The 18,927-nt window shown below is 38.3% G+C and overlaps 1 protein-coding gene and 1 pseudogene across 4 annotated transcripts in view; one reads left to right on the top strand and one right to left on the bottom strand.

Annotated features, from left to right (window-relative positions):
• The window catches only part of TCF12 (transcription factor 12), a 392,538-nt gene that overhangs the window by 94,888 nt on the left and 278,723 nt on the right, over positions 1–18,927 (top strand). The window lies entirely within an intron of this gene.
• LOC101677951 lies at positions 14,486–15,827 on the bottom strand (annotated as a pseudogene).

The following is an 18,927-nucleotide window of genomic DNA, read 5'->3' on the forward strand; positions in this document are numbered from 1 at the left end:
AAATAAAACAAGCCTAGTCCATGGATCCTGTTACGATGCACTAGTCACGCATAACACTTAACAGTTTGTGGGTAATGAGTGATTCAGATTAATCCTTTATCATGTTCATACCTGGGAAACCAGCAGATAATATGAACTCTACATCTAAGAAAACAGGATCAATTCTGAAGTCTGTGAATTGGATTTCCAAGTGAGCTGAGAGTTCACCAGTTAATACTACCATACTTCTTCCAGACTGTATCACTACTTAGTTAATAGTATACTTAGAAAAATTTATTCTTCTGGAGGAGGATCATGATTATTTCCCAAGGGCTTTTATATTAGAAATTTAACAAACATTCATTTCTGAAAACTTTCAGATTCACACTTTGCATTGGTTGAGGTAACCTAAAGATGGCATGGTGTAGGGTAATGGGTAACGATAGTTTTCTTTCAAGATAGTTATGTTCTATAAAGTTATCAGATGCTAAGTTAATGAATAATGAACCAGTGCTTCTGGTAGAAATACAGAATTAGGTTCCTGTAAGCCTCTGGTCACAGAACTTTTGTTAATTAGTCATTATATATACACTTGTTTTATGTTTTATTTGTGTTTCAGTTTAAGGACTTAATGTATCTCATTGATTCATTAACATTGAACTCATGATCAACAGTACTATAACTCATACTTGAAACTAAGCATATTTTCTCCATAAGACATGTCCCAACCGTCTTGTGCTTTAGGAACACTAGAAAGCACTTAAAATGGCTTGGGAGCCATTTTGAACAGTGAAACCACCAACAAAAAGGACAAAAAAAAACCATTAAAAATGGCACTAAATAGTTTGCAAGAAGGATGCTTTTTTATAGTCCGAGGGCTAAAACAAGAAGGCTTTGTTTGACCTCAGCTGGGAACACGTATGCCAGGTATTCCCAATTCTTCGTGACTCTGCACATGTCCACAAATAACTGAAAGCCCAACCAGTATATGAATAAATTTTAGTAAGTAGACAAATTTGCATATACAGAACCTGTGAATAATGAGGTTCAATGGAATCTAATGATCCTTGGGTACCTGTGTAGACTGAGAACGGGAGCTAAATAATGTTATTTTTCTCTTCTGTGTTTTTAGCTTTCTCTTTACTTGGTCTCACTTACTTGGCAAACTTAAAATTAAATGGAACTTTTCCCTTTCTTGAAAGCTTGTTGACTCTGGCTCCTCATGTGGTAAGGCATCAGTCTCCCAGTATTTTGAGGAGGATATGGGCTGTTGACCTTTAATGATGAATATAGCTTTTGTTGTCAGTGATAAAATTTCTATTAAGACTGATTCTCACTCCCAGGTTATGATAAACTAATATTCTGACTTCATGTGAAAAATTACATAGTGTTTTCCATCCTCTCCTCAGAATATTGATGATTAAAAATTCAACTAAAACCTCAACATGGAACATAACATTAATTCATATTTTGTGTGGCTCATTTATTCTTTTTTTTTAAATTGTGAGTTTATACTCAATTCTCTAACTTTTAAGGAAATTTAGAAATTCATTCTAATTCTTAAAAGTATTAGCTATACCGTATGTCTCTTTTATGGAACTGTTTTTCTTCTGTTCATTAAAAACATTTTGTGCTTAAAACTTTGTGCCTATAAGATAGATTCCAGCCAGATAATGTGAATATCTGTTTATTATTCTTTAGGAAATTCATCTAGTTTCTAAGGACTTATGATCAGTGTATTATCCTTAGAAAAGCGGTACTTTATTGATACTTCTCAATATTTTTAGGGGTTACTTAAATAAAAATAGGTGTAAATACAACAACACTCATGGTAAAAATTTGGAGAATACTTGATTTTAAAAAGTTAAATAGACTTTCTTAGTATAGGACTTTTTAGTACTCATGTACATTTTCATCTCCCAGAGGTACTCAAGTATTGTATATACTGTATAAACACATTGCATATGTTTCCTAAATGTATGTGAAAATGGAATTCTTTTTGAAAGGTTACTTGGTGGGTCAGTCAGTGGTCTATGGAATAAACTTGGGGAAATACTGGCTTTGACAACCTCCTAACAACTTCTTCCTATGGATCTCATTTCTGCTCTTGTGGCAAAATAAAGTGAATTTATTTTCTCTTCTTCATAATAGTCCTTTGTGTATTTTAAAGAAGCTAAATATCACTCTTAAGATTTTTATTTTACTGGTAAAATGTCCTCTGCCCTTTAAAGGCTTCTTAACATAATCTTACTATTAGACCTTTTAGCAAACCTTTGATACTTTATTAGACATATTAGTATCACCTTTATTGGACTGTAAGGTTATGACAAGTACTGATTTCTTTGTGTATCTGATTTTATTTACCTTTGCATTTAGTATCTGTTTTGCTTAATTGTTCCTCTTGCCTGCTTTCTCCCTGTCTCCCCCATGCACACCCCAAAACTCCTTGACAATAGGTGAAGGCCAGGAAAGATAAGAAGTATAAAACATGGGCCCAAATAGAGAACATTGGTAACATGCATTTCATTTGCTGGTGGGGTTATGTGAGACAGCGTAGTTGGTAAACTCTGAGCTTAAATGCAAGATGTATAACTTAACTTTTAGTAAAAAAGCAAATTCTTTATAAGAATAAAATTTTAAAGCAAGTCCATCATAACCCTGACATGACAAAAGAACAAGAAGGAGCAACACAGGAGAATCAGTTAACTTTCATTTGGAGAGTTTTTAACTCATAGTTTGTCAAAGCTGATCTTATTCATAGGGAAAGTTTTTTTTTTTCTCTCTCTCTATTTTTGAAGCAAAAGTAAGGAAAACAGTTATTGCCTGATTTGTTGATTATATAAAAACAGCCCCCCTGGGCAGGGGAGATCCACTTGGATATTAGGGTGTGTGGATAGAGCTGTTCTGGAAAGTTTGGAGACCACCTTGATTTTGGAAGATGGTTATTAGGCATTCTTCTGGATGAGTCATCAGATGTTCTTGATTCCTTAAGACCGAATTTCTGGTAGTTCATGTGGCTGCATTTTTATTTAGTCAAAATGTTGTAGGTCTACGAACTGGGAAGGAAGAGCCGTGAGCTGGTGTTTTTTAAGTTTTGGGTGTCAGAAAAATTCCTAGGATTCTTCTTCAGGTAAAGGGAGATGATCTTTGAGTTTGTGCTGGCTTTTTGTTGGACTTACCTTGATACCAGCATATAGACATTGTATAAAATGGTTAATAAAAGTTTTGTTAACCGGGACGCCTGGGTGGCTCAGTTGGTAAAGCAGCTGCCTTTGGCTCAGGTCATGATCCCAGCGTCCTGGGATCGAGTCCCACATCGGGCTCCTTGCTCCGCAGGGAGCCTGCTTCTCCCTCTGACTCTACCTTCCACTCTGTCTGCCTATGCTCGCTCTCGCTCGCTGTCTCTCTGACAAATAAATAAATAAAATCTTTAAAAAAAAAAAAGTTTTGTTAACCATAGTAGTCATTTTAAGTTTTTGGAGTGATTAAATATTAAACAAACCAACTGTCTTTTTTTTTTAATTAAATTTATTTATTTTCAGCATAACAGTATTCATTATTTTTTCACCACACCCAGTGCTCCATGCAATCCGTGCCCTCTATAATACCCACCACCTGGTACCCCAACCTCCCACCCCTCCGCCACTTCGAATCACGAGAGACTATGGACTCTGAAAAACAAACCAACTTTCTTTTACCAAAGAATGCTCTCCCTTTCTCCTGTCATCCATATTCTCTATTGCTTGTGTTGGCAAAAACTAATTTTCAGTTCAGATATTTATAGAGTCTAAAGACTTTCTATCAAATTTTAAAGACTTTTATGATTTCAAGGATTTCTAAGAGAAGAAATTACATTTTGAGAGCCGGCTATGAAAGTAGACCTAGGAAGTGTTTTCCTACATTTCTCCATGTAATTAATTCATATTCTAACTTTGCTTCTTATAATGAGATTTGTATGAAATGATACTTTTACTAATATGACTAATCATTTCTGAATGTTTGCTCTTTGCTGTTACATTTCAGTAAAGTATTTTCTTCCTCTTAAGGGATCTTAACAGGCAGACTTTTTGAATTTTAATTTATGTGGAGGAAACAGAATATTTAAGTGGGGAATTTCTGTTATGATTAGAAATTGAAATATGAAAATCACATAAAATGTAAGACCATGTTAATAACTTAATGTTTAATATACTAAATTAATATGTTCAATGACTGTTACTTGGGTTTAGAAGGAAAGAAATATTGTCCCAGCCTGGAAAACAGTGCTAATAGGTGTAAAAACTGAGGTCTTTAACATGTTCGTAACTTTCAGTGTATCGATTTTTTTTTTTTTAAGGAAAATATTTTGGTTCAGTTAGGACTATCACAGAAAAAGTGATGGTATTTTCTTTTACAGTGTTGTTTTTCCAACTATTAGGATATATGAGTAGAAACTATTAAAGGCTTGTGTGCTCTGCAAATAAAAGTATTGCTCTTGGGAATTATTGCTTCCATGGGAAGCGTGAGATAGAGCTTAGCTTACAGGGTGTTCGTTGAATGTTCTTGGGATCAATATCTGAAAAGGAAAGGAAGGAAACAGAATTGGGTATATGATAAAGTTGATATTGGGTATATGATAAAGTTGAATTGTGATTCAGGCCCAGTGACATTCTTGACCTACTCTACTATGAATTCAGTAGATAGATTGTCCCTTTAGAGTTGTCCTGAGTTGGGCTACAATTGAGGCCTTCATAGGTTTGCATGGATGTCATTGGATAGGGGCTGCCTAGGAAGTGGAGGGGGGGGCAAACTTGGGCAAAACTGCTCTCTATAGCTCAGACATAGCAGCTAAGGCAGTGAGCTCTTTATTAAGAGGGGTTTGGTGGCAAACAGTATTCTCTACAGGAAAATTTTGTTGAGTCTGGTGTGGTTTCTTTTTTTGCTTATTTTTCTTTATGGTTGTCTTTGTGCCTCTGTGGTAAGTTATGTCACTTTTCTCTCCTCTGAGCAAGGGCAAGGGACTTGGCTTACTTTTAACTGACTTGAAGAATTACTGAGAACCTTTAAGTATTCCTAGAGTATCCTTTTAAAATTTAGGATTAAAGATTATTTATTAAAAAATTTTATTGAAGTAGTTGACACAGTAGTGCATTAGTTCCATGTATACAACGTGGTGATTCAACAATGCTATATGTTATGCTATGTTCACCATAAGTGTTGCCACCATACAATACTATTAAATACCATTGACTGTGTTTCCTTTGTTTTACCTTTCATCCTTCCCAAGTGGCATTCATTCCATAACTGGAAGCCTGTATTTCCCCCTCCCCTTCCCCTATTTTACCCACCCCCACTAACTCCCCCTCTGTCAACTACCAGTTTGTTTTCTGTATTTATGGGTCCATTTCTGGTTTTTTGTTGTTGCTTTTAGATTCCATATATAAGTGAAATCATATTGTATTTGTCTTTTGACTTACTTCACTTAGCATAATCCCTCTACATCCATCCATGTTGTTGCAGGGGGTAAGATCTCATCTTTTTTATGGCTGAGTAATATTCCATTATAGATATTACCAAATCTTTATCCATTCATCTTTTGATGAACACTTGCATGGTTTCCACATCTTGGCTATTGTAAATAATGTTACAGTAAACATAGGAGTGCATATATCTTTTCAAATTAGTGCTTTTGTTTTCTTTACTCCTTAGTAAAGGAATAGAATGTTATGGTATTTCTAATTTTTTGAGGAATCTCTGTATTGTTTCCCATAGTGGTTGAACCAATTTACATTCCTATCAGAAGTGCACAAGGAGGGACGCCTGGGTGGCTCAGTTGGTTGGATGACTGCCCTCGGCTCAGGTCATGATCCCGGAGTCCCGGGATTGAGTCCCGCATCGGGCTCCCAGCTCCACGGGGAGTCTGCTTCTCTCTCTGACCTTCTCCTCGCTCATGTTCTCTCTCTCTATCTCTCTCTCAAATAAATAAATAAAATCTTTAAAAAAAAAGTGCACAAGGATTCCATTTTTTAAGAATAAATGTTAAGAAGTTCTTTGAGATCATTCTATATAAGATGCTACAGATTTGTTTGTTAAACTGAATAAAATGATGAGTAAAAAGAAAGATAATATGTTTTTCTCTTTTGTATTTCCCTACACAACATCTTCTCCTGGTTATCTTGAGGCATTTAATCTGCCTTGTGTCAGGTAGGGATGGAGTGTATTAGAAAGAGAGAATTTAAAAAAAAAAATGGCTTTTGATTTTAATTTATTCAGTGAGTTTAAGTGCCTACTATGTACCAGACACTGTCATAGACTTTGGGAGAGAATAGAACTTTGCAGCAAGAAAATGGGCTTAACAACTAGGCATTTTCAGCAAGCTGAAGCATTTCTACAGTCCTGAGTTTTATCAAAAACCATGTGTGAAGTAATGAAATTATAGGGTTTCAACCATAGTATAGAGAAAATACCATAATATAGAGAAATTCTTTAGACTTTTTTTTAAATCTGAAGAAATTCTTGGTACATTTTCAAGTTGACATCTAAACTTTTTAATTATAAGTTTAGTAATTACAAAGGATTTAACCTGGGTGTTTGGTATTTACATTTAGAAATAAAGTGGTTGTATTATTCTTTTGAATGCATTCAGTGGAATCTAAATGGCTTAGCAAGTTGATACCATCTCTTGAAAACTGGTTAGGTGTGAGATGCTAGTGTTGGGCACAAAGTGAGAGTACTCTTATGTCTCTAATGCAGAGGCCACTGCTGTATACCAGGCAGTGACTCATTCTAGAAATTGACCCTGTTTTCTTGCAGTGATAGAGGCCTGTTCTTTTTGGCATTAAGCCTTTGACCTTTTCTTGGAGCTATTGGTAGTGCCTCACTGCTGTTGACACTTTTTCAGATTACAGTGTTGTTGTACCAGTCTGATCAGCCAATTCTGACTGTACCATTGTGGCTCTTGAAACTAATCTATGGCATGTGTTCAGCTCTCAGACCGTGTGCATCTTTTCTTTTCTTTTTTTTTTTAAAGATTTTATTTATCTATTTGACAAACAGAGATCACAAGTAGGCAGAGACAGGCAGAGAGAGAAGGAGAAGCAGGCTCCCCTCTGAGCAGAGATCCCGATGTGGGGCTAGATCCCAGGACCCTGAGCCAAAGGCAGAGAGAGGCCCCAACCCACTGAATCACCCAGGCGCCCCAGACCATGTGCATCTTAACAGTGATATACCTTTATTTCTCAAAGGTATTCAGTGGACCTTTCACATGGCCAGTCATCTATGGTCATCCAGTATTGTTTTGTGTTGAAATTGTCTGAAAGTTGACTCAGAAAGTTTCTAACCTTCCCTAACTTCCTCCTAGTTCACACACTTTCGTAAGTGGTTTGGTCATTGAATGGAGGTAGATCCAGAAAGGCATCTTCTCCTTTTGGCTGCTTTCTGAATAATGATCAGGATAAAAGGTATAGGGCGTTATACAGATGTTACCCATCTTGAAAATCACTGGGTATCATAGGTCTTTTTTTTTTTTTTTTTTTAAATAACCGAAAAGTAGCCATAGGGCAGCCTAGTTGGTACACCCTTTAGGTGACAACCTACCTTAAGAAACAGTTGTAGGGGATTCAAACCTAATTCTCGTTCAGCCACGTTGGTTCTTTTGTTGTATTCTAGAATCTTGGGTTATAAGAATAATGACCATTTGGTCAAATATACTGATCAGGTCTCCTTACGATGGCTTATGGGAGTCAAACGGGTGTATAATGGTTCTCTAGAATTTTTATTTTTAGAAAGCCCTTGTTTCTTTTGCATTTGATTTTTCCAGATGAAGAGTCTGGGTCTGGGGAGGAAATTATTAGATAAAGATTGAATTTATGGCTACTGGAATGGGACATACCAGTTGTCCCTGGATTCTAGGTAGGTAATATCTTAAGCTGTGGGAAGTAGGGGCTGAGGAGAAACCATTCATGAACTTTGTTTTTCAAAATCACCCCCAGAACCTTCCTCAGGAATGAAAACTTCTGGTGCAGCTCCCATAAGCTGCTCCAGATGCCTTATATTTAACTGAGTGCTGGGTATGCTGTCCACCTCCAGATAGCTCTGATCATGGTTTGTCATTCCTCTTAACTTTATTGAGAAGTCTACGGAAAATAGCAGGGGATGAGCCTAACTTCTCTACTTCCCACACAAAACACCTGTCAAAACCACATGCCTTCCCTGCACCCATTCCAGTAGCCATTGTTGAGTCATTTCATAGAAGTGGCCAAATGCCAGCTGGCTGATGTTTGAACAAACAGGATAGTTTGGCCTGACTTCTTAGGCAGTCTTTTCACAGTTCAAACTAAACTGGGAGTCCTAAAGCAGACCAACCCGTTAAAAGGCCACATTTGATCCACCGTTAGCTTGTGACTTAGGTCCTATTTGTGGATCTCCAACAATTGTAAGCAGCACTTCTGGCATTGTGCTTCTTGTATGAAAGCCAGGCATCAACTCCCCTCCTTACCGAAAACACAGTGACTTGTACTATAAGGTAAATTGTAAGAAACCTTTATGTATTTTATTTAATGAAACATTATGTAGTTTTAAAATTATTATAGAGATTTCTCCAAAATGAGGCTAATCTTGAACACATGGGGGAATTTCTTGGAAGGATGACTAATTCATTATTTACATGAACTCTGCAGGCAGTTATCCTTGCGATGGAATCATCCTGTTAGGTATTATGAAATTTGTCCCCGACTGTAGCTGAAGTGATCAATAATACCACCATGTCTCTAGAAAGTATTTAAGTCAGCCTCAAGTTACCGGCCAGGGTTGTTATGGATGATAGTATTGCCTTAGATTTCCTTGCGGGCCATGCAGAGTCTAATTGTTAATACATGTTTCCTATACCTGGATTAGTGCTTCCATCTAAGTGAAAAGGTCAGTTCAGACACATAAGGAGGAAGCCACTTGGATTTATGGGATTTGTTCAACTGTTTTGGCCCAGGACCCTGGAGGACATGGTGGATTTAATACTCTATGTTGGCCTTATCTTGTTGCTTTGGAATCCTGTTTATAGTGGTAGCTTTCATTACATGATGGGTAAGACAAATTAAATAGATTTGGTCCTCCCTTTGTCAGATTAATCAGCTTGGGCAATAGAGTGGAATGCTTTGGAAAAATTTGCTAGGAGTCCTGACAATGTAGAAACAAAGGATACATGGTACTGGAGTTAATTTTCCACACGCCACTTATATTTCCGCATGTTTTGCAAGCAGAGGCACTGATTGGCTTTGTTTTGGACTATCCTTTCAAGGATAGTCCAAATAGACATAGTGTCTTTCTCTAGGGCAAAGGTCAGATATATTTTACTGTTCAGTATAATGGAGATAATGTCTCTCTAGACAAAGGTCGGCCATGCTTACTGTGCACTACAAAATTTTGGGCTACCTACGCAAAGGTTTTCTCTCCCGTAAACTCACTGTGCACACATCCATTTGGACTCATTTATTTGCTGCCTTGGGATGTGGGGTAAGGGGGACTGATGGAAAGGCACTGATGCTCATGCTTCTTGCTATGATATGACTAATAGAGTAGTTGATCTCTGACTCAGGAGTCTCATGTGTTCTGCCTTCATCTACAAAACTGAAGGGTTTACCTTGTTATCTTAGGAGCAAGGCCTAATCTCAGACCCTTCACAGTTCTTGACACTGAGATAAGGAGTGCTGTCTCTGGAGTGTCCATTTGGGGGCCCCATATCTCTATTTTAAAAATGACCCATTTGAATAGTAATAAAAATGTCAAATGCATATAACTTTCAGCCTTGTACTGCCATTCAAAGGTATATTAACCTGTAGTAAGGACGTAAACTACTACCCTCACTCTTGGGACCAAATCTGGCTCACTGCCTTTTTTTTTTTTAAATAAAGTTTTATTGTAATATAGTCCTGCACATCTATATTTATATTGTCTATCTATGACTACTTTTGCACTACAAGGCAAAGTTGGGTAGTTGAAGGAGAGACTTTATAGATCACGAAGTCAAAAATGATTACTTGTCCTCTTAAGAAAAACTTCTAGAGCCCTGCTCTAGCACTCTACCCCAACATTATTTCCTTTAAATATGCTTGCAGAAGTGTGTCAAGATAGATGTACAGAGATGCTCAAAGCAGGATTGTTGATAATAGTAAAAAAAAATAAATAAAACTGGAAACAACTTCAGGAATCGTGAGGTCTAGATTTATTGCTTGAAGATTGTACTTGTTTTCAGATTTTCACATCATCCCTTGGACTGAACTCTGCCCAGTGAGTCTGAGACACCACATTATGTTCTTGAACTTAAATATACATGAAACACTATTTCCTTCTTCATCCAGTATAAGGGGTTGTCAGTAAATACTATCTGGGAGAGTAAGCAAGGGTCACCAGATTAATTTGGCAAGCCTCTAAACTCCAGGGAGTATAAGGATTACCTAGTAAGAAGCCAGGGGTATTGCTGTTAAGTTTTGCATTTTAGTCCAAAGATATTTGAAAGCCAGTCAAAACATAGTCATTGGAAAACAAAGTAAAACACAACAAAACCCAGACAAAACAGAAGAGACTGTATTACAATAGCAACAACAAAGGTAATGCTTTTGATATTGAAGAGCCACACTTAACTACTAAATCTTTCAGTTAAGGAGGACCTTCTCTGTGCTCAAGTATGAGAATAGAAGTCTTAAGAGGTGGAAGGCCTATGCTGATTTGTAGGAGAGAAGTAAATTTACTTTATAGTTGACCATTGAACAACATGGATTTGAACTGTATAGGAGGTCCACTTATGAGGATTTTTTTTTCCTTTTTTTTCTTTTTTTGTTTTTTTTAAAGATTTTATTTATTTATTTGACAGAGGACAAGTAGATGGAGAGGCAGGCAGAGAGAGAGAGAGAGAGAGGGAAGCAGGCTCCCTGCTGAGCAGAGAGCCCAATGTGGAGCTCCATCCCAGGACCCCGGGATCATGACCTGAGCCGAAGGCAGCGGCTTAACCCACTGAGCCACCCAGGCGCCCGAGGATTTTTTTTCAATAAATATGTTACAATACTGTAAATGTATTTTCTTTTCTTTATGATTTTCTTAACATTTTTCCTTACAGCTTATGTTATTGTAAGAATACAATATATAAATACATAAAACATATGAAATATCTGTCAATCCACTATTCATGTTATTGGTAAGACTTCCAGTAAACAGACTATTAGTTGTTAAGTGTCAGGGGAGTCAAAAGTTATATGCAAAGTTTTGACTGCTCTAGGTGTCTTCTGTCCCTTCACTATTCAAGGATCTCAAGGGTCAACTGTATTTTAATGAGCCTTGAATAAGGAAATCAAGACCAAACTGTTTGGAATTTTGGTAACATGCTAAGAAGGGGAGGAGTTAGCCTGGTAGCAACTTGTATTTTAGAAATCCATCTAAGAGAAAGAAGGCCAAGTTCTAATATTGTGGTTGCCAGCATTGACTTAATACAAGTTTTTAGTGGGCAGTATTAAAGATGTTTCAGATGTATTTTGTTCACTGCCTTTACTTATAAATGTAGTGACCATGTGTTTTGTACAACTAATCTGTGTCATTTAATTCCTTTCATTAGACCTTTGTATTCACAAAGTCTTAAAAATTTGTAACAGTTCAATCACATTTCATTATACTTATGACATGTGTATGGAAGGGAAAAGGGTAAATGAGATAGAGATTGTCCTAGAAAATCTAGGACATGTATTCTCTTTATGTAGCCAAGCGTTACATACATATTGTGGTCAGGAGATAAGTGGCGAACCTGTGGATAATTGGGATAGGAGCAGAGGCAAATATATTGAATGCATCTTGAGGTCCTCTTCCAGAGAATTCTTTGTGTTGTAAACTTTGTGTTTATATTTTTTCAGGTGTGAATTTGGGGAAGTGTAATACCTTACATGGCAAAGTTTCACACATATTGGTAGGGAAGTCTTTTTTAATTTTAATTTTAATTTTTTAAAAATATTTTATTTAGGGGCGCCTGGGTGGCTCAGTGGGTTAAAGCCTCTGCCTTCCGCTCAGGTCATGATCCCGGGGTCCTGGGATGGAGCCCCACATTGGGCTCTCTGCTCAGCGGGGAGCCTGCTTCCTCCTCTCTCTCTGCCTGCCTCTCTGCCTACTTGTGATCTCTGTCTGTAAAATAAATAAATAAAATCTTAAAAAAAATATTTTATTTATTTGACGGAGACACAGCAAAAGAGAGAACACAAGCAGGGGGAGTGGGAGAGAGAAAAGCAGACTCCCTGCCTACTAGGGAGCCTGATGCGGTGACCCTGGGATCTGAGCCGAGGCAGGCAGAGGCTTAATGACTGGGCCACCCAGGCTCCCTGGGAGGTCTTTTTAAAAGGTGGTTTTTTGTTTTTTTTTTTTTTCCTTTTGAAAAAAATGTAAAAGTAGTGAGGGAGAAATCTTATTATTTAACTTGCTGCATAATTTCCATAGATTATATTTTGCCTCAAACATTAAGTTTGAGATTCAAGGAATCTTAAGTAGACAAGCAACATAGAGAACCATTATGACCTGACCAAAACTAAATGGCTGGCTAGCTGAATAAGATCACTTGGGAAATGTGCTCAATTAAGTAAATAGATTAAGTGGTTTATTTTTCTATATGGGCAGTTAGGAAAGCATGTTATTTCAGGTGGCAGACATGGAAGAATCTTGAGACTGTGTGTAGGTGGAACAATGCTAAGCTCTCTTCTAGTTAATCAAGGAAGACTTCATGGAAGAGGGATGAGTAAGTGTGGATAAGAAACAGAGGGTGGGTATGGCTGTCCTTGTGAAGAGCTTCAGAATCAACAGGAGCAATCTGTCAGTTTTGAAATTAAGGATAATCATTACGTTTTGTATTATATGAGGTGGGTGGGGGAGGTAAGACACATAGCACCTTTCATTTTTTTTAGACTTCATGTATGTTATGCTAATTTCACATACACTTCTTTCACCATGTATTCTCTTTAATTAATCTCTTTCTCTTAAGTAGATTATCTTTTCTGCTGCTTTTGTGTCCCATGTAGAACAAAATTATAGACTCATGCTAACAAAATTTCAGTTTTTTTGAAAGAAAACTTAAGATTTCAAATACAGAAAGCTTAGCATTTTGTTGGCTTTTGGGCAGAATGTGAGTACATAGAGCACTTGGGACTAAGAGCTGAGGCAGAACCTTTAAAGTGTTTCTAGATTTGAGGGCCATACTGAGGCTAGAGTGTCATAGTGAAAATAGAAGACCAGGGGTAAGGTCCTGAGTATAGTAGATGACAGGAGTGGAGGAACAGGAAACTGGCATTAACAATGGCTTAGTGTATAGGTTAGGTTAGGATTCTCAGCCACCATGAAGAGTCAGTTTGGGAATGCTGTTCACAATAAGATCTATGCCTCAGAATCTGTAGCAGAAAAACATGTTTATATAGGATAGGAACCAGGTTATAAGTCTTGTTCTTTGCAAATAAGTGACGTTTTTGGTCTTTATATATTACTATTGCATTGACTAAAACCTAGCAGATATGAACTTAACATTTAAGTGTACTGTATTTATTTTTCAGGGTTGGCCTATAATGGTAAATACTATAATTCTGAGTAGTTATAATCCATCCATCTTCCCTTCCTTTCTTCCTTATCTTAGATTCTGGTGATTATATTTCCTTAGATGGATCCTATCTTGTCAGACCATGGAGTTAGTAGAAGGAAATAGTAATATACTGATTTTACGAGATTTCTGAATTGAAAGGAGAACAGGTTGCTGTTTCCCGGCCAACAGATGAGAATGGAATAATCTGCAGAGTGCTAGGTGGTTTTTCTTGTCTTTTTTTTTTAATTATATATTTTTAATAAACATATAATGTATTATTAGCCCCAGGGGTACAGGTCTGTAAATCGTCAGGTTTATACACTTCACAGCACTCACCATAGCACATACCCTCCCCAATGTCGTAACCCCACCACCTGGTTTTTCTTGTCTTTTAGGATACTGAGGCTTTTCCTTTCTCTCGATGTTTAGAGGCATTAAATGTCATGTTTACGTTATTGGGGAAGGTTTTTTTGTTTGTTTTTTGTTTTTTCCCAAAGAAAGGTCACTGCAAATTTTATTTGTTATTTTAGTTGTTATGACACTTAGTTGGTTGCATGGTCTTTTTTCATTATATGGCAATGTACACTATATTCTCACATACGTGGTACACGAAGTAAGATCCTTTGAAACAGTTATGCACAATACATGAAATAATGGATTTATACATTGGAGCCCAGGATGTGACTGACTGGAAAAGATGGACTAGGCATGTTGGGTGTTGAGTGAAGGAACCAGAAGTCATAGAACACACAGGAAATACGCATCTGGTTTGAAGAGCACCTGCTGCATATGCAGTATTGGCAGTGGTGCCTCTGAGATGAACCCATTTAGGGCTACAAAGGCAGGTATCATCCAACATTAGGGTATAGCTGCAGGGTTTGCTGAACCATTCCTATTTAGAACTTTAGGAAACTGATGTTTTTTCCTTAGGCCATTTTGATATTATTTAAGTAACAGATCAGATAATAAGGACAATGTACACAACCTCCAACTAAAACCCTGTCGTAGTCTAGACAGTGAAGTGGTTCATTAGAAAACTTTAAAACTGCAGCTCCTTTTGGATCCTCCAGAGTGGGGGATCTTCAAACGGGCCTCTTCCTCAGGAGTCAGAGTCACCTTCACAACATCTGAAATTCCATTCTGTCCCAAGATGCAAGGAACACTAAGGAAGACATCATCTTTTATGCCATAGAGACCCTTAATCATGGCGGAAATTGGATGCACCTGCCTAAGATTCTTCATTATACTTTCTGCCAAATCTGCCACAGACAGTCCAATGGCCCAGGAAGTGAAGCCTTTCAGTTTGATCACCTCATAAGCACTGTTAACCACCTGTTTGTGAACCTCTTTCCACTGTTCCTTATCTGCATCAGTGCCTAAGTCAGGGTGCAGATTCTTCAGAGAGACACCAGCAATGTTTACTCCACTCCATACAGGCACACTGGAGTCTCCATGCTCCCTGAGGATCCACCCGTGACAGCTTAATGGGTGAACTCCCAGCCTTTCTCCCATTAGGTAACAGAACCGGGCTGAATCCAGATTGCAACCACTTCCAATAACACGGTTTTTGGGAAAGCCACTTATCTTCCAAGCCACATAGGTCAAGATATTCACTGGATTGGAAACAACAAGCAACTTGCAGTTTGGCTGTATTTGACGACATTAGGAATGATGAACTTAAAGATGTTCATGTTACGCTGGACCAAATTAAGGTGGCTTTCCCCCTCTTGCTGACATGCCCCAGCTGTGATAATAACCAGCTTGGAGTTTGCAGTCACGTTATAGTCTTTGCCAGAGACAATTTTTGGTGTTCTAAGGAAAAGGCTTCCATGCTGGAGATCCATCATCTCTCCATTGAATTTGTCTTCCATGCCATCAACAAGAGCAAGTTCATCTGCCAAGTCCTTCATTAAGATACTGATGGCACGGGACGCCTGCGTGGCTCAGTTGGTTAAGCAGCTGCCTTCGGCTCAGGTCATAATCCCAGTGTCCTGGGATCGAGTCCCACATCGGGCTCCTTGCTCAGTAGGGAGCCTGCTTCTCCCTCTGCCTCTGCTTGCCATTCTGTCTGCCTGTGCCTGCTCTCTCCCTCTCTCTCTCTCTGATAAATAAATAAAATCTTAAGAAGAAAAAAAAAAAAAAGATACTGATGGCACAAGCCATGCCAACAACACCAACCCCAACAACTGTAATCTTATTTTGGGGGACATGTTCTTCCTTAAGAAGATTCTGAATCAAGCTGATCTTTGAGAATTGCCATTTTGGACTTAGAACCAAAAGGAATTGGGAGTGCACGTCGGGAGGGCGGGCATCAGCAGTGCATGAGACTGGATCCGGACTTGGCTGCAGCGGCTCCGACACTATTGGGGAAGTTTTAAAATTTGTTTTTGTCTCCTATACTGAAACTTTAGCCAGGATTATGGGAAGTAATCCCCAACAACATTGCCAGTTTTTACCTCAAGTAGATTATTCAGATAAGATTTACTTGTGTCATAAAGATTCTGCTTTTTGGATATGGAGCTTGGTTTTATTAAGTGTTGGCCTCATGTATTTATTGAGCACTTGGTTTGTGCCAAATACTTCTCTAGACAATTTATACCTAGAATTTCATTTAATCCTCATGGGAAACTTAAAAGAAGGATAGTGGTATCCCCATTTTAAAGGTGAGGATATTGAAGTTCTTCTTCCAGTCAGATTAATCAGTTCTCTCCATTCCCCCTGGAAAATACATTGACTGATAATGATGGACCCATTGGTCATTTATGCCTAATCAGTTATACTCTAGCGTGTTTCTGTGATTCTGCTCTAATATATGAGTTGTAGCCTTACCAAGAGTTAATTCTATTTGTTCGCAGACCTGTTAATAATTATTCATTTAAAATTAAATCTATGAGGGGCACCTGGGTGCCTGGGGAACCTGCTTCCTCCTCTCTCTGCCTGCCTCCCTGCCTACTTGTGCTCTCTGTCAAAAAAAAAAAAAAAAAAAAATCCTTACAATTAAATCTATGAATTCCTAACAAAGATTGCTTTATGAAAGCTGAATTGAAAGTTTGGAAAGACATAATGATAAGGAGCTAAAGCACTTGCTATTGAATTAGACGTAATGAGACTGTTTATAATAGATTGTAGGAAAAACAAATGTGGAAGATTCTGAATTTATTTCTTTGCAAATGCATTAGTTTTTGTTATATTTTAAAGAAGAAGGGTGAGGGGTGCCTGGGTGGCTCAGTCAGTTAAGCGTCTGCCTGTGGCCCAGGTCATGATCTCAGGGTCCTGGGATCGAGGCCCCATGTTGGGCTCCCTGCTCAGCAGGGAGTCTGTTTCTCCCTCTGTGCTGCACCTCCCCACACTCATGCTGTCTCTCGACTTTTCTTTCTCTCAAATAAATAGACAAAAATCTTTTTTTAAAAAAGGAAGTAAGCTGAACACTGAATTACAAGTGTGACTTATGCAAGAAGGGCGATGTAGAACACTAATCAGAGGACCCATATTCAGAAAAGGAGTCCTGGGGGTACCTGGGTGGCTTAGTGGGTTAAAGCCTCTGCCTTCAGCTCAGGTCATGATCCCAGGGTACTGGGATCGAGCTCTGAGTAGGGCTCTCTGCTCAGCAGGGAGCCTGCTTCCTCCTCTCTCTCTGCCTGCCTCTCTGCCTACTTGTGATCTGTCTGTCAAATAATTAAATAAAATCTTAAGAAAGGGGGGGGCGTCCTGGTCCTGAGTTCGGAACCAAATGAAAATTAAGACATAAGAGAGTTCCATATGAAGTTTAAAACATCAGTATTATTAATGGTACAATGATGAGAGTTCATAGCTTTAGAGCTGCTGCTGCCAAATGGGCTTGCCGATGCAACAAAAAAAATACTCAGAATTTCTGAGTATTATTCCATTGATTGATAATGATTATTCCATTCCAAAATCTGATCGGAAGAATAGTGTCAATCACTAGTGTTGGCAGCTCCTTATGATATTAGCTCCACATATTCAAGAAATGAATATTCAAGAAATGTGCACAGTAGGGACGCCTGAGTGGCTCAGTGGATTAAACATCTACCTTTGGCTCAGATCATGATCTCAGATCTGATCTCAGGGTCCTGGGATCGAGCCCCGCATCGGGGTCTCTGCTTAACAGGGAGCCGGTTTCCCTTTCTCTCTGCCTGCCTCTCTGCCTACTTATGATTTCTCTCTCTTCCTCTCTCTCTCTCTCTCTCTCTGTCAAATAAATAAATAAATCTTAAAGAAAAATCAGAAAAAGAAAAATGTGCACATTAGTGAGGAGGTTTATTATTCTTCTTTGGGTGAAGGCAGGTAAGGGAGTTCTTCCAGATAGAAGTCTGAGGCACCAGGTAAAGGTGATTCCTACATCAAAATACTGGATATGTTTTATGTTTAAAAATATTTAACTTCGGCTCAGGTCATGATCCCAGGGTCCTGGGATCGAGCCCTGCATCGGGCTGTCTGCTCCGCGGAGAGCCTGCTCCTCCTCTCTCTCTCTCTCTCTCTGCCTGCCTCTCTGCCTACTTGTGATCTCTGTCTGTCAAATTTAAAAAAAAATAAAATCTTAAAAAAAAATTTAAGGTAATGCTTGGCTCATTAATTGTATCTTCACCTTAATCTACTTTTGAAATTATTCTGTATGATATAGCTAAGAAGGAACAGAATCTATGTCAAGCTTAGTGTTGTCTGATCATTAAGGCTTTGCATCTTTCACCAAACCACACTTGTTGGTATTTTGGGGCACTCTCCTGCTTCTTCCTAAGCTCTTCATCTGTGTACCAGTTTCCTGAATGTTCCTTTGGTACTTTCAGTATAATAGAGCCTGTTTTGTTTCCTTCAGGAGAATAATTCTCATATGGAAAAAGGTGTATTAAACAACAGAATAGAGCTATAGCTTACAGTAAGAGAAGAGAAAGAGACACTTATGACGTAGGAGCCTCAAATATGTGACATAACATCTGGTCCCCAGATCCAGACAAATTGTGTTGAAAAGAATGTGTGGGGGGTGCCTGGGTGGCTCAGTGGGTTAAGCCGCTGCTTTCGGCTCAGGTCATGATCTTAGGGTCCTGGGATCGAGTCCCACATCGAGCTCTCTGCTCGGCAGGGAGCCTGCTTCTCTCTCTCTCTCTCTCTGTCTCTCTCTCTGCCTACCTGTGATCTCTCTCTGTCAAATAAATAAATAAAATCTTTGAGAAAAAAAAAAAAGAATGTGTGGATATTTCCTCATAGAGTGTTTTTGTTTGCAAAAGTAATACATACACATTGCCTTTTAAAAAAAAGTTATCACTGTAAAAGATATGTGTCAGCAACGTGAAGGAGCAAGAAATAAGTAAATGAAACCTCTTTTCTTTATGAATATAAAAGATAAATGAAACTCTAAACTG

This window comes from Mustela putorius, unplaced genomic scaffold (genome assembly GCF_011764305.1).
Source record: "Mustela putorius furo isolate JIRA1106 unplaced genomic scaffold, ASM1176430v1.1 tig00003896_pilon_pilon_pilon, whole genome shotgun sequence".
In the NCBI taxonomy this organism is placed as follows: domain Eukaryota; kingdom Metazoa; phylum Chordata; class Mammalia; order Carnivora; family Mustelidae; genus Mustela; species Mustela putorius.